Source organism: Sarcophilus harrisii, chromosome 6 (genome assembly GCF_902635505.1).
Source record: "Sarcophilus harrisii chromosome 6, mSarHar1.11, whole genome shotgun sequence".
NCBI classification, from domain to species: Eukaryota; Metazoa; Chordata; class Mammalia; order Dasyuromorphia; family Dasyuridae; genus Sarcophilus; species Sarcophilus harrisii.
The window spans coordinates 233,852,357-233,868,001 of NC_045431.1; positions in this window are offsets into that span (position 1 = coordinate 233,852,357).

The window sequence follows — 15,645 nt, forward strand, 5'->3', positions numbered from 1 at the left end:
TGTCCAGTGCAAACAGCTCCAATGTAATTACCAGATGATAAGGAGAAACCCCCAAAGTGGTAAATAGAAGGGAATTAGATTGGTTAACTGCTTGGGGAATGCGCGTTTGCTTGTCGCTACAGGAGGAGAAGGAATCAGATAGGTGCCAAAGAGCTGTATTCATCTTGTCCGTCAGAGAGAAACAGAAAAAGAGAAAAACCTCAAAACAAAGGAGAAGATTTAAGAAACATCTGACACTGAAGGAGCATGGCTGACAATGAGACTGTTAAAATAACTTTAAAATCTTCATGAATCATTGGATTTTCTAACACAGGATGAGACTATTTCAAGTTGTTGAAAAACCAGCAAGAATCATTGGATTCCTTGAGATGAAAAATTGTTGATGAGACCATTACAGTACTCCAGAGCTTATAGGAATTATTGGATTCTTGGCATATGAACTAATGGAAAATGGGTTCCTTTTGGACTATTTTTAGGACTTATGGGCATGTATAATTTTGTATGTTGATTCATGTTATGAAAAATTGCTTACTTCAAACTTACGGGAATTATTGAATTCCTGGCGCATGAATTAATGGGCAATGGGTTCCTTTTAGACTATTTCTAGTACTTATGGATATGTGTAAATTCTTCAGGTTGATTTATGTTATTTGTTAACATTACTACTAGCCTGTGTTATATTGCTATGTGCTTTTGTAATTATGTGTAATGCCTCCCATATTGATGGATTTATGTACACCTTGTTTTCATACTTGTTTCAAGTGAACCCCTTTAGAAACCCCCTAATTTGATTTGATTTTCTATTTCCTTTGGTGTTTCCATCTCTCTTCATGAGAAGTCAGGGAGGTCATGACCACCTAGGTTCTAAATCAAAAGAAAAGGGGAGATGTTGGAATCTTTACAAACTGTTAAGCCATTGGAGTTGATAGAGACAATAATTATCTATATTGGCATCATTCAATATGATTGATTTGATCTTAGGAGGAGATATTTTGGGCCAGAACTTAAAACAAGGTACTAAGTACAATTGATAGAAACAATGTTTGTGTTCACACCTTTAGAGAGCTCATAAGTATCTAAGTACTCAATGGAGTTCACACTTTTGGGAGATTTCAGGGATTAGTATGAGATATCGGAATTCACAGCTCCCTTAGGGCCAGAGAGCACTTTGGGAGATAACCCAGAATCCCTCTCTCTCTCTCCAGAAGGAGGAGTTGGGAGATCATATATATATATACAGGAAGGCTCTTAGAGCTTGAGAGAGTTTTCTTGGGAACATTGACTAGGGTCGGAGAGGAGCACTCTGGGAGGAAGCCCACAAGCCCTATCTTCGAGGCAAAAGAGATTCATTGCATCTTCCAATTTGGTGCTGGCTGGAGGCTGAAGAAAGCAGAGGCAGAAGCCAAGGACAAAGCTGCAAGATCTCTTGGAACCAAGCAGAGAGACAGGCCTGAGCTAACCGGGCTATATTGAAGGACACAATAAAAGATCTGAACTTTTATCACCTAGCTGTGTTTTGGAAAAAGAACACCCACAGATACTAATTGTTTTGTGATTCCCATTAGGATCTCCTTTTGAAGATTTTGTTAGTGGACCAGTGTAAGTAGATACCCTGAAAGCTAGAAGGATTTGTTAGGGAGAATAAACCCTTCTTAACTGTACAAGGATGAGAAAAAAATGGACAGTATACCTATACCAGATCATCTTGTGAGCTTTTAAAGATAAGGTATGGAAGTATCAAAATATTTTCAAGAACCCTGGTTCCCAGAGCTAAGGCTCAACAAGCAGGTGTACCCCTAGCTGGGAATAAAAACAATTCTTTGCACTCTGGATGAGCTCACCCTGTGGCAAAGTGTATTGCTTTGATCAGCACCAGGTGTTCACTGAGGGATTTATGATTTCCATATTAATACCTATTTAGATTTTGAAGTTCCCCCTATTTCCCAGGGACCTGAGAGTCATCCATTCAACACCTCTTGATATACTCACAATCCTTGTTTCTTGTAAATGCTAAGTGAACTGAACCAGGTACTACACTCATGTTTCTACCATGCTAAATCTGGTTCCATACCCTACTATAAGACAATCAACTTCAAGACTGTTCCTACAGGTCCCAGGAAATCCCACCCTGTCCATGCATGAGCATGCCATGGGAACTGCTACTCAAGACTTCAGGTCTTGATTATGTCGTGGTCCAGCCCACTTGTGTATATACTATACTATAGTATACTATACTATATAAGCTATAGATAAAGCACTTTGACTCAACATGTTAAGCCCTCCTACTCAGAAGAACTTGCACTTGCAAACACTTTGAAGTTAAACTTTTGTTTGGTCTCAGATCCTCCAGTCTTTAGGCTGCCCTGTTTAACTAGCCACCCACAGATTTGAAAGCAGTTTTGCTCCACTTGACATGAATTAGTGTCTTATTACTGACAAATTTTTAGCAGAATTATCTAGTTGACTTGGAACCAGAGAAGTAGATCTTCTAAGAGAAACTCCCTTCAGAGCTGCCTTGAGGATATTTCTAGGCATCACACAACCACCTGGGACATCTGGGACTCAAAATGGACTGATTTAGTGAACATTGGGAGTGGATTACCAGGTTGCAAGGAGACTTGATGGTATTTAATATTGATCATCATAATATTGATCATTTTATTCACCATTTTCTTTGTTATCTAGGTAATATGTAAATCTTTCCTCTCAAATTAGTTCATTGTGAGCCTTCTAAGGAGTTTGATCTATAGCTTGGCTTAGTTTCCCTAAAGAGTCTCTTTAACAAAGTTTGTCTCCTCAGGAGACATGAGATTATGATTCTGCCCACACCCTTTGTGATTCTTTGAGTTCCTAGCCACTAGATGTTCCTCTTATCCTCACTCCTTTAACTGGACTATCATTCCTCCCCAGAAATCCATACTAGATAAAGTGTTTAAATGAAACATCCTGGGAGTTGAATAAGATGAATAATTCCATTTTGCCTTTATAGGTCATCTTATAAAGTCAAGTTCTAACTTCTTGTAAGTGACTCTCAGGAAAGTACCCCCAACCTCATTTTTGTGGCTTCCAATCTCCTCCCCCAGTAAGAAACTAAATGTTTCAACTGCCGCATCCTGTTGGGGTTTTTTTCCCATAGTTTCATTTCAACTGTACATTGTGAAAAAAAGAGCAAGATTCAATGCTACCAAGAGCCTCAGACCCGATTTGTTTCTGAAACCGCATATCCCATTAAATAAATCATTTGTCTAGATGAAAATCTGCTTCTTTATTCCACTGTGATACTTGTTTCACTTTGCTCACCTCCACATAGTCTTTCCAACCTCCTGACTGTTTCCCAAACAAGACCCTCTGTCCCCCACCTCTGAACTCCCACATATGGGGCCAGTTCTCTTTTCAATATCTCAGATAAAATCCCATCTTCCTCAAGAAATCTTGTCCAAATCCTCCTTAATCTTAGTGCCTTTCTCCTGAGGCACTCTCCACTCCCAATATGTGATGTGTGTGTGAGTGTGTGAGCCCAAGGCCAGGGGGAGAGCCATGGATAATGTGTGGAATTACAAGTTTGAAAGTTTTATTCATGGAACAATCAATAGGCGGTACCACTGAGTCAAGGGGGGGGGGGGTAGGAGGGAGTGACTAAAGTGGGAGGAAACCAGCTTATTGAGGACTTTGAACAGAGCATTTTGCATGTGATTCTTGAGAATCTTAAGACAGGAAGCCACTGGAATTTTCTGGTGTAATGGGACAGCATATTTGAACCTGGCTTCATTTTAGTGGCTGATTGAAGGATAGGCTAAAGTGAGGAGAAACAGGGGGTAGGGAGACAATCCCCTCCTCCCCCATCCCCACCACAGTTCATGTGTGAAGTGAGAAGGCCTCTAGACTTCCAGGGGATACCAGGAGGTATCAGAGTAGAAAAGGAAACATATTCAAGAAGTGTAACAAATGTAAAATGAACAGACCTTGACAATAGCTTGGGGAAGAGGGAGAACAGTACAGTGAGAAGTAGCAAAATATCCAAGATGACTCCTAGATTGAGCCTGAGAGTCTGGGAGGAAGGTGTTATCCACCCTTGCTTTACAATAATTCAGAAGACAGGAGAGGGGAAAGGTTTAAGGGGAAAGATCATGAGTTCTGTTTTGGACACCTGGACGTCCCGTTGGAGAGGTCTGAAAGGTCATTGGAAATGATGGACTGGAGGTCAGCAGGATCTGAGGCAAGAAAGGGAGATGGGAGGTAGAGCCATCAGCATAAAGTCATTGAGGGCATGGGAGCTTATGAAACGCCCAAGTGAAGTGCTCCGGGGGGAGGTCCCAGCAAGGACAGAACCCCTCCATCAGTGCGCTTGAGAATTCTGTGCTTACTTGTCAAATTCACTTTTTCCATCATGTAAATTCTTTCATACATTCTGTGCTGGAATACTGGAATCATCACCTAGAAACTGCAAACTCAGAAAAAAAGAAGAGACTTCTAATCCTGGAATGTCTTCTGATCCTGGAATCCTTGAGTGATTGAACTGGAAGGGACCTTGGTGAGATCATTCATTCTGAGCCTACATTTGACAGATCACTTTTGTGACCTCATTGTTTTTCTTTATTTGATGAAAGGTCATCTTTGCTCTGACTCATTCCCACCTATCACCTGGGCAAGGATGGGAGAATACCGAGAGAATGCCGATGGCCATCTGACAAGCCTCGGGGAAAGACTGGCATAATATTTTACATAGGATCAAAACTCCCAAATCATGAACTCATTTTCTCCAAATGTTCTTTAACCTACAATTTGGAATCTCTTCTTAAGTCACTCAGGGCAAGAAAATGAGCAATAGGAAGATTTGATGTTTGTACAGAAACAGAAGGCTGTTTTCTAAGCATCTGTCCCATCTTAGCTGAAATTCTACTTTAACTCTTAACAAAATTTCTTTATTATACTCACTCTAATTTCTGGGTCAAGAGTCTTCCACTGGATCAGGATCGGAGCTTTCCACTAAAATCAGGATTTTGTCCCTGTTTGGGCGCCAAAATGTGAAGTTCTTGTTCTTTAAAATATAATAAGATGGTTCTCTCTGGGAGAGAGGGTTTCTTGGGGAGGTTTTCTGGAGGCAGCCTTAGTTTCAGTTACAAGTAAATAATTACTCCAAAATCGCAGCCAGCTGGTAAAAGTTCAGCTCTTTTATTGTGTCCTTCAATATAGCCCAGTTAGCTCAGGCCTATCTCTCCGCTTGGTTCTAAGAGCTCTGCCAGAATGTCTCCAAATCCAAAGGTTTGTCCTTCCAACTCCAGCCGGCACCAAGGTAGAAGATGTAATGAATCTCTCCTGCCTCGAAGATAGGGCTTGTAGGCTTCCTCACAGAGTGCTCCTCTCTGACCCCTGGGAATGTTCCCAAAATAACTCTGTCAGGTAGCTCACTGCAGCTGTATTCATGCTACTTCTCTGAGAGTGGGATTGTGGGATATCTCCCAGCATGCTCTCTGGCCCTAAGAACTTCAAGGGAAGTGTGAATTCCAATATCTCTTTCTAAACCCTGAAATCTCCCCAACATGTGAACTCCAATGAGTACTTAAATATTTCTTGCTTCTATGAGCTCTCTAAAGGTGTGAACACAAGCATCGTTTCTGTCAGTTGTACTTAGTACCTTGTTTCAAGTTCTGGCCCAAAATATCTCCTTCTAAGATCAAATCAACCATATTGAATCATGCTAAATTAGATAATTATTGTCTCTATCAACTCCAATGGCTTAACAGTTTGTAAAGATTCCAACAGATGCTGTTCTTCAGTCACTTTAGTTGTGAATGATTCTTCTTGGCAGAGATATTGGAGCAGTTTTCCATTTCTTTCTGCAACCCATTTTATAGATGGGTCAACTGAGGCAAACAGAGTAAAGTGACTTTCCCGAGATCATACCGCTAGTTAAATGTGTGAGGCATGATTTGAATTCAGAAAAATGAATCTTTCTGCCTTCCAGTCTGGTGTCTACTCTGCCACCTTGCAGAAATATTAGAAAGTTAGAGAGGCCCAGTTGGATATTATAGAGGATTTTATATAGCTTTTTCTTTCTATGTCTAAACAGATTTTTGTACATGATGGGAGGGAGAGATCCCTCACTTTTACTTCTTGTATGGCAAGAGTGATGCCTGCTTCTCATGAGAAATGAATAAAAACTTTTTCTTTAGACCTAGAGAGTAAAATTTATTGGGTGGGTAATGTATCACAGAAGGGTGAAATGGTTTGAATTTGTTTTGTTTCCTAAATAGGAAGCCTCCAAAGTCTTTGAAATGTCTGTGGTTTTATGCTTCCTTAGAGGAGCACCTAATTTCTTCTCATTCTAAATTTGTCCCATGTTGAGGGAAAAGAGTAGAAAATGGAAAAATTCAGAGAGTGAAAAACAATATAATTCTTCCCTTCTCTTCTGAGATATTGTCTCCAAAAATATTATTTAAAAAGGAAGGTACAATGCATATAATAAAACTGATTTAGTGAGAAGAAAATATATTTGAGAAAAATTAAATAGCTGAAATGAGATCTGAACAATGGGTGCTATGTTCATTAGCGTTTACATGTATGTGGAGCTTCTTCACAAATTTACCCTTAAGTATTGTAGTGGATGCAGAAAAAAAGGTTGAATATTTCAAATCAGTGTTTATAGAGATGAAAAATATTTGTCAACATGCTTATCATAGAAAAAGGAGTAATAGAAAATGGAACTTCCCCTATACACCTTCCAGAGAAGTATTTATTTCTATATGTTATGATTTACCAGTGATGAGGTCCTAAATGGTGGGTATGGTGGGCAGAGAGAAACTGTATTGATAAAAATTATTCCCTGGGTTCAGCAGGAAGAAGACTATCACTTTAGTTCTGTAGTCCCAGCCCCTGGAGGTAATCCAGTCAGAAATCCAAGTTATGTCAAGTCTCTGCGGCTAAATTTTCCCTATAAAACTTATGACCCATGGCTTTGAGACTGCACAGCACTCTGTTTTGTCATGTCTTTTTCCCCCTTTATCCTTCCCCCATGCCACATGGTATCTCTCCTCTCAGACCCCACTTCTCTTTTAGGGGGATCTAGCCTCCTATGGACTATGGATGTGCCCCCACCTAATGAGGTATTCCATCTCTCCTGGGAAATGGCAAGTCTCACCAGGGATCTCACCCTTTCCACAAAATCCCTTTCTGGACTCTCCCAACCCTATTTCATATTTACCATTCTATTATCTCTATTTTGTGGGTAACCTCTTCCCCTAAGAGAAAGCCAGAGAGAATGATCAACATGACATGATAGAACCCTAACATTTCCTGCCTGCCATCATCTGGAGTCTACATCAGCTTTGTTATCAGGATGAAGCAAGGTTTGAGGTTTTGATTTTGGGGGGTTTTTGTTCCTTTGTTTTTTAGAAACAACTATGGACTAGCTTTAATTGTGTTCAAAGACTCTTCAAGCAGAAAACTGTCACCTTTATGATTTTGCTAAGCACGTTATTTGGTGTCCCTTTCCCCCCCCACTTTCAGTTTGTAATATTTTGGATATTTTCCATTGAGTTAACCTTGAGGTGAATTTTATGGCTGTGGAAGCATCTCATTGCTCTTTGTGTCTAGAGAATAAGAATAAGAGTGTGGGTGGATATGGGTGTGTGTGCATGTGCTTATATGTACACATCTATATATTTATATAGCTTGTGTTTCAAATATTTGTGAAAACGTTGGACAAGGAAAGGTCAATCTGGGATAAATGAAAAAGTAGTCACTGTAAAGTTCTGAAATCAGAGTGTGCAGAATGCAGGTTCAATCCTCTTTCAAAAGAGGGCAATGTAACAAACCCAACAAATGTGGGCTCCAGATCCAGGAGGCAAAAGTCCCAAACTGTGAAGAGAGAATCTTGTTCAACTTTGAGAAAATGACCCTCTCCAACAGTCTTCAATACAAGTTTCCTGCAAACTTTTCATCAAGTACAGCATCAATTGTTGTGAATATTTTATTTGTTCCCACTTATCTAAGTGTCCGTTTTATGAATTGGAACCTGTTTAAGGTGGAGGCAATAAAAACTATTCACGCAACATGAGTTATCCCTTGGGTGTTATGAAACCTCCAGCTACAAGGATTGTGTCTGTGACCAGAAATTACTGGGGAGAATTCAGAGGAGAATCACAAATGCCATTATGCTTATCCCAAAAGCTTTGATCTTCTACAACATATTTGTAAGATTCATTGAAGATTTTAAAACCAGATTAATATAAAATCTGAATCTAGTTTATTACTTGATTGCAGGAGCTGGTCACTTAGGAGAGTCCCCCAATGCCCGGCCCAGCCAGATTAAGGTATAACTGGAAAAATGTTTAACCAAGTGAATGAAAAGATGACACAACCTAGATTATGTTGCTTTGGGTTTCCAGGTTTCAATCTGAGCTTGACCCCACTGATTCAAAACATAGTTTTCCAAAAGTTACCATAGTGACAGGACCTGGGACTAAGAACACAGATTTGCTAAGAGGCGCGAATTTAGGGTTAGGATTACAATCTGGATCTTAATTCATTTGATCGTTTGTCCCTGAATCTGAGCCCCACTCTTCTGGTCAATTTCACTAGTCCCTGTCCTCTGTGTCTTCTCTTTTGTTCTGCTGACTTGGGTTTCTTTTTCTCCCTCTGGGTTCCCCTAATTTTCCCTTCTTCCAGGCTCCACTCAGGGCAGCCATGAGAGAGTTTTCAGAAGAATTGGAGGCGAAAGTCCAGGTACCTGTAGAAAGCTTTGGGAGACATCATTTCCCAGCAAGCAGGCTGGGTCCTGAGCTTGTTGTAACAACAGTGCTCAGGGTGAGCTCACTCGCTCATCCCAAAGTGCATTGCTTGGACCAGCTCCAGATGCCCACTGAGGAGGTTAGGTCCTCTCATTTCCCAGGACCATCTGTCACACATTCACAAGCCCTGTTCTTCATCACTGACAGGTACTGCACTCTGGCTTCATGTCCTGTAGGGTGGCCACAGCCCGCCAAAACTTGAGACAATCCTGGGACCAAAGAACATCTATACTGCCCCCAGAAATGCTAATCCTGAGAGCTATCTCAAGAATGATTGTGTTGTGTTCCACCCCCTTTCATGTGTATAATCGGTCTCAGCCTTGGTTATGGCCTCCTTCTTGGGAGGGACTTCCATTTGCTAACATCATTTTCCTTGCTCAGAAATTAAACTTCTGTTTGTGTCCTGTCTCTTCTGTCTCTGGCCATCCACTTGTGAGGGGCCAGTTCTGGTTCAGCTGACATACCTTATCACTGCATTATACCAACTATTGAGAATTTAAAATGTACGCACTGAAATGCAGTAAGAAAAATACGTTGAATATAAATTATTGCACAAACTGATCTATTAGGATATAAATTGGAAATCTGGTAATTTATCAGGTCAGTCAAAAAGGGGATTGCTACAGAGAGAGAAAAACAGCTGTAGCAACATCAATTATATGTGCCCCTGCATCCTGGAAATCTGGCAGAGGGTGGAGGACCATGCATCACATTCTAGAATGAAAGTTCTACCTTTTTGTACATCACAAATCCCTTTGATGACAGTCTGGTCAACCTTAACCCTAAGCAATGCTGTTGAAATAAAGTGGTCACAGACCCTGACTTGTTCTAAAGAAAAAACCTTTTTCTGCTAGGATTGGATTGGATGAAGTCTGGGATCACTTCCAGTTGAGTCTTTTTTTTTTTTTTTTTTTTTTTTTACAATTTATTTTTTTTTATTTTTTTATTTTAACACACATTGCTTTATGAATCATGTTGGGAGAGAAAAGTCAGAGCAAAAGGAAAAAACCATGGGAGAGATTTTTAAAAAGTAAATAAAAGAAGCGAATGTGTTGATTTATAATCAGTCTCCTTAGTTCTTTTTCTGGATTGGTAACTCTTACATAATCATTAACTGGGAGTTCTGAAGCACAATCTGAGTTCTACTAATGCTGGGCTCTGGGGACATCAAGTTGAGCATCTCTAAGATGAGAATAGACATATTTGATCTACCTTCATCAAGGAGTTTTCATGAGGATGTTCACAGTTGACAAAGGACATGATAGAGATAAGCACTAACTCTGGACTCCACAGAGAAGCCCAGCTGGGGGCTGCACTCCTGGGGCCTTCATGAGGAAGGAGCTTGGCCATTGCCCTTTGCAATGTCTTCTCTAGGCTTTGGTGCCTTTTTTTTTTTTTAATTTATTCACTTAACATACATTTTAAAAAAAATCATTTCTTTGTGAAAAGTAGAAATATCAACCTCTACTACAAACAACTTGCTTATTTTCAAAGCTGTCCTTTTATTTCCATAGAGCTCTCATCAGCTCCTGTGGATTTAATGACCATCTCCAGACAAAGGAGCCTGTTACTGATTTCAGTTATTTCTCTGCATACACATAGTTCCTGTTCTCTGATTGCGTGCTCTTGGAGCCCACACAGAGGACAGTGGGAAAAGGCAGCACCCTGGTACCGGACAATGGCTATGCCTCTGGGAAATGTGACTATTCACTGACTTGTTTGCGGATGAACATATTCTCTGTCTCCCTATGTCTTTCCCTTTCTTACCTTCTCTTTCTTGCTCTCTTTTACTCTCTTATTTCTCTCCCTCTCCTGTCTCACTGTCTCTGTCTCTCTCTTTACACACACACACACACACACACACACACACACACACACACAAGAAATGGTTGAGAACATGCTCTTCTTGCTACACACATAGGTCCATGGTCAGAGGGCTTCACAGACCAGAATATATTTAATAGTGATAACAGAGATCTAAATCTTGAGCTGTTCTCACCATCAGGTTTTTAAGATCCCAAGAAATGCCCCAAGGGCAAGTGAGGATGAGGACCCCCCCCCCAAGTTGCATGCACAGTTTTGTAGCCAGAATCTGAAGGAGCAAGCGTGGGACTCCAAGGTCCTGAGGGGCTCTATTAGAAGCTTACATTCCCATAAGTGACGAGCAGCAGAGAGCCAAGAAGGAGATCGGCCCCATCCTTTCCAATCCCTATGACAGACTAAGCAGAGCTAAGCCTGCTGAAGATGTGAAGGCTTCTCCCAGGACCAATCTTCACCTTCCATGACTGACTGCCAGCCCTATATATGGGACTCAGTTCTCCCTTTAGAGGGGTGGGGGAAGGCATGGGGACAGAAGTAAGGATGTGGAAGAGCAGCCCATGAGAAGCCAAGGGTCAGCAGCTCCGGCTTGTGGTAACCTGGGGCAAGAAATTCTCAGGGTTCCCAGGGGAGGGGGAGGCCGAGGGGACACAGACTACAAGAGAGTATCTGGGCCTGCTTGGTGAGAATCTGTTGGTCCTGGGTCTGCCTGATATATAGATAGGGAGGGAGCTGACCGGAAATGGCATGATGGCCTGAAGCAAACCAGATTGAACCCAGCGCAAGATGAGCATCCACAGCCGTGGGTGACAGCAGAAAGCAACATCCCCTGCTAACTTCCTCTCGGGAGCAGCTGGGTCTCCAGGCCCAACAGTTGTCCACTGTTCTGCTCAGAGCTTATGTTGGATCCTCTTCTTCCTTTTCATTTAAGCACCAATATAGAGGCAGGTCAAAGCATGGATTTCTGGTCTTTGCCTGCCCAGGATCTGGAACAAGGGAAGGTAACTGCCTGGACATCTTTGGAGATGTTGGCTAACAAGCTGTCTCTGGGCATCCCTGAGGTCCAGACCCCATGACCAAGCCTTCTGGAGTCACCCTTGAGCTCTGCCACAGGACCTCAGAGTGCCAGGCTTGGAGAGACCTCCCAGAGGGCACTGTGAAAAGGTCCCCTTGGAGTCTCCCCCCCAGAATCAGCTGAGCCCCCTGCTACACTTCTTCAAGGCTATTGAGTAGAGGGAACCCACTAGTGCGGTCATGGCCTGTTCTTGCATGCGGGGCTCAAGGGGAAGCAGAATCGACATCTCTAACTTCTTCTCCTCCCCTTCTCCAAGAGGAGAACAGAGTGGTCACAAGTTAGATGGAACTCAACCATGTCCCACAGATGAACAATATGTAAGGGTATTCTAGCCCACTCTGTGGAGAGAGACGGTCTAGTCTAAATTCCAGCCTCTTGTCTTCCTCCCTCACAATATTTTAGTTAAAGGCTTGCTTTTGATAAATTAAGGGTTAGGGAGCTACTTCCTTAACAAGTTTGAACTTCAGGCATGAACAGGTCCCAGGGACACAAGACATCTGGGAGATACGTGTCCACTGTTGGATCCTCTTCTTCCTTTTCAATCAAGCACCAATATAGAGGCAGGTCAAAGCATGGATTCCTGGTCCTTCCTTGCCTGCCCAGGACCTGGAACAAGGGAAGGTAACTGCCTGGACGTCTTTGGAGATGCTGGCTAACAAGCTGTCTCTGGACATCCCTGAGGTCCAGACCCCATGACCAAGCTTTCTGGAGTCAGTGGTGACCACTCTGTGATTTGGGGGAAAGGAGACTCCAAGCTCTACATCTAAGGCTTGACCCCTTACCCACCTAATTAATACCAGTTCCACAATTCACACATACAGAAAATAGCAAAGAAACCCATTTGACCAAGGTGGCTATTTCTGTGGATAAAGCAATCAAAACTGAGACTAGCACTGAGGAAGCATCTAGACCAACCTGAAATCATCCCTTCAGAGTGTGAGTATCCTTGGGGCCCCTGGTGAAGCTGACTTTCTCTCCCACGATGCTATAAGGGGCCCCACCTTCCCAAATGCCTGGGCGACTGAACCGCAGGATGCTCCACTTAGGGATTTTCTCTCTGCTCAATAATATGACTCGCCCTCTGGTTGTCTTTGTTTTGAGGTGAAGGAACTTAAAGTCAGGCAGAGGACTTCCTTTCTTTCCTTTTTCCCCCTCTGTCTGGAAAGTTTCAGCAACTGTCTCAGCACAGGTGTTGAGCTTGCTTTGAAATTCGTCCTGTGAAGATACTAGGGACTCTCATCGATCACCTGGCCAGTAGGTTGTCTTTGGTCCCACAAGGGCAATCACTCCAGTCTGCTCACATTGAGCTCAAGGACATTTTCACCCCAAATGTCATTCAGTCAGATCAGATCCACAAGCATTTATTCTATTAAGTACCTACTGTGTGAGAGTGAAGAGTTTCCTCTGAAACTTCAATTTGTCATCTCTTATGGTCCAAGAATGTCCCATCACCATCACATCCCAGTGTGTTTAGCCATTCCCCAAGAGATTTTACATTTCTGGGGTAACTATGGCAAGACCTGCGATAAATACAGATAGCTTCTTCTTCTCACTCTTTGATCTCTTTGGAGCCTTTTGATTTTGAAATGTCAGTTCCTAGAACTCTCTAAATTGGCCCCTAAACCTAAGCAGGGTTGACATTCAAAAAGCCTTTCCAAGTGTCCATCCCCACCAAGCCGATCTGATTTCTCCATCACTTTTTTCCAAAGCATCTCTACAGCCCAGCACAAGGCACACCAGGCCTGTTCCCTCCCCATCCCCATCCTATCTAGCTTCATGGAAAGAAGTGACCAAAAACCCACCAAGGGATTGCTCCCGGTATCAGACTGTAAGAATTATGGGGTCATGACCAGACTAAGGGGACACGTATCTCCCAGATGTCCTGTGTCCCTGGGACCTGTTCATGCCTGAAGTTCAAACTTGTTAAGGAAGTAGCTCCCTAACCCTTAATTTATCAAAAGCAAGCCTTTAACTAAAATATTGTGAGGGAGGAAGATGAGAGGCTGGAATTTAGACTAGACCGTCTCTCTCCACAGAGTAACATTCACAGAAATATTCCAGGAAAACAAATACAATATTTCAATATTATTAACAGAGAGAAAAAAAAAAAAAACAGATACTTAATTCTGAGAAAGGAGACACTAGTCAATAAATATTTATTAAGCTCCTATTATGTGCTACCCCTGGCTTGGGATCTTAGGGATACCAAAAAAGGTAAGTATAGTTAATGCTTTTCAAATAAGTAATTAAAACAAAGGTACATTCCAAGTTTAAAAGAAGAAAGTTCTGATCTCACTCTGTTGCCTTGTCATCGGATCAACAGCTAATTGCTTAATTAAAAATTAGTGCTTTCTATTGATTTTTTATTATGCAAATGATTTTCCTAACACAAAGATCTGATCATGTCACCCTCCTCCTCAATAAACCTCAGTGGCTTCCTATGGCATCCAGGACCAAAGACAAAAACCCCTGGCATTCAAAGCTCTTAACAATCTGGGCCCAGCCTCACATTAGTTACAAAATTCAGCCTGAAACAGTGCTAGAGTGACAGAAGCCCCGAATATTGGGAGAGCAGCAAATTACCAGCAGAAGATCATATCAAAGATCACCTCAAAAGGTCTGCTTTGGTGGGGGGGGGGGGGAGGTGGAAATATTGATGCAAAAATCTTAAATAAAATATTAGCAAAGACATTACAGATAATCATCCTCAGGATAATATACCACAACCGAGTAGGATTTATACCAGGAATGCAGGGCTAGTTCAATATTAGGAAAACTATTAGCACAATTGACTATATCAACAACCAAATTAACAAAAGCCATATGATCATCTCAATAGATGCAGAAAAAGCATTTGATAAAATCCAACACTATTCCTATTAAAAACACTAGAGAGTATGGGAATAAATGGATTCTTCCTTAAAATAGTCTGTAGCAGCTATCTAAAATCATCAGCAAGCATCATGTAATGGGGATAAACTAGAACCATTCCCATCAAGATCAGGGGTGAAACAAGGTTGCCCACTATCACCATTATTATTCAATATTGTATTAGAAGCGCTAGCCTTGGCAATAAGAGTTGAGAAAGAGATTAAAGGTATTAGAGTAGGTAATGAGGAAACCAAATTATCACTCTTTGCAGAGGATATGATGTTATACTTAAAGAACCCCAGAGAATCAACTAAAAAGCTATTAGAAATAACCCACAACGTTGCAGAGTTGCAGGATACAAAATAAATCCACAGAAATCATCAGCATTTTTATACATCACTAACAAAAAACAACAGCAAGACGTATAAAGAGAAATTCCATTTAAAATAACTGTCAATAGGATAAATTAAATGTTAGGGAATCTATTCGCCAAGGGAAAGTCAGGAACTATAGGAGCAAAACTACAAAACACTTTCCACACAAAGTCAGATCTAAAAAACTGGAAAAATATTAAGCACGCTTGGATAGGTCAAGTAAATATAATAAAAATGACAATACTACCTAAACTAATTTATTTAGTGCTATACCAATCAAATTCCCAAGATACTATTTTACTAACCTAGAAAAAAAAAATAACAATTCATCTGAAAGAACAAAAGAGCAAGAATTTCAAGGGAACAAATGGAAAAAATATATATATAAGAAGGTGGCCTAGCTGTACCAGATCTAAAATTATATTATAAAGCAGTGGTCATCAAAACTATTTGGTACTGACTAAGAAATAGACTAGTTGGATCAGTGGAATGGGTTAGGTTCACAGGACAAAATAGTCAATAACTATAGCAATCTAGTGTTTGACAAACTCGAAAAACCCAGCTCTGGGGATAAGAATTCACTATTTGACAAAAACTGCTGGGAAAATTGGAAGCTAGTATGGCAGAAACTAGGCATTGACCCACACCTAACATCTTCTACCAAGATAAGGTTGAAATGGGTTCATGATCTAGACATAAAGAATGAGATTATAAATAA